This window comes from Carassius gibelio, chromosome A22 (genome assembly GCF_023724105.1).
Source record: "Carassius gibelio isolate Cgi1373 ecotype wild population from Czech Republic chromosome A22, carGib1.2-hapl.c, whole genome shotgun sequence".
NCBI lineage: Eukaryota > Metazoa > Chordata > Actinopteri > Cypriniformes > Cyprinidae > Carassius > Carassius gibelio.
Genome location: NC_068392.1, coordinates 11471897 through 11473577, shown reverse-complemented (window position 1 = coordinate 11473577; position 1681 = coordinate 11471897).

The following is a 1681-nucleotide window of genomic DNA, read 5'->3' as shown; positions in this document are numbered from 1 at the left end:
TACATAAACCGAAAAGAACGGACGAGAACGCGCCCGATGTGAACGCCCACCCCTCTAGGGTTGTGCGAGTCAGCATTTTTAGGCATCCTATCTCCCAAAAAATGCTGTCTGTTTAGACAGGTTACTAAGTTTTTAAACACATCCGTTTGTCAGTGGAATGCACGATAAACCTTAGCTGTAATAATCAATATAGTGAACACAATTGAGAGTGCTTGCTAAGACTGACCTAAGCAGTTGAGTGTAGATTATCAGTTTTGAGTATCATATTGAAGAAAAACAGGCAGAAAAGCATAAAAGCTGCTTTCGAAGTCACAAGTGGTGTTAGCTTCTTGAATAGCTGTGCAGGTATTTGACACTCCTCTCTCTTGGGGTCTGGAAGTCTGTCTTTTGTCTTTGAAGGCAGAACCGGTTTATCAGGCCTTTCACAGAGTTGTGAGATATTGAGATTGTCTATAGTTCACATACAGTATTGCCATAGGAACCAGGTAAGTAAGTCAAAGTCCTGGAGAAAGAAAGGATGTTTTTTTTTTTTTTTTTACAGTTTAGGAGAATCAACCAAACTGGAATGTAATTGTAATATCAACGCACCTTCCTCGATAACCTGTTCAGAGATTTCAGACACAAAGACCTGGAGGACAAAACAGCTATGGAACTGCAGCACAAGCCTGTCCATCTTCTATCCGATTCCAAACCATAAATTCAATAAGTCATTTTTACACTGCATCCACTTTATGTGCAATGCAAAGAGTAAGCCTTTTTTTTTTTTTAAATGTAGAGTTCTGCTTCATTAGCTAAATAATAAAGAATAACCAAATGCAGTAAACCGTAAAACTGTTTGTGCTACAAGGCAGTGCTTTTTATGATTATGATACATTTTAAAACATATTACTAATACCAGTTTGCAGTATAAATCAGCATAACAGACTCTTTTTGCTTTTTGTACAGAGACAATTCATAACTCATCAATGATGCTTCAGTGAATTAGAAATAGAAACTCAGACAAGCAAAAATGTGATGGGCAGCTGTTATGAATGGAAGAGGTGACCTGGAAAGTAAGCTATGCTTTAAGTTATGGCAATTAGATTCAAAACAAACTTTGGAGTAAATTTGGAGTTAAATTGTTAAGGCTGTTGTTGTGGAATTGCTGCTCACTCACAAATCCAAATTCTTGGCAGAGCTCATCCTCTGTTGCACGCGCAAAATGCAATACAATCAAGATGTAGATCCAGGCATACAAGGATGATTTAGTTTTGATATTAAAATGATTCACATGTTTTGGATTTGCTGAACTGCTTTAAATTAGATGCATGTGCTTCGATTTACAAGATTTTGTAGGTTATGACTTTTTATTGCTTTTGTTAAACGACCTCTTTTCAATGGAAAATGTATGTATCCCCTGTTTTTGCATTATAGATTTAAACGGTCATGAGATGTTCTGGCTTTTTGGTTACTAGAAGACACTGGGTCCTTATTGCCCTTAACAATCGGTGATATTCTGTTAATGTGTATGTGTAGGGTTCCTGGAAATCCTCAACATTGTGTTTCATTTAGCTTTTTTGACTGGTATAGTGTTAACTGAAGCTACAGTCTATAAAACAGTCAGTTGTCTTGACTGAGTAATGTTCCAACAGCACGAGGACATTTCATGGCTCTATCCAGTTTGTCAGTTTTCACAGTATGG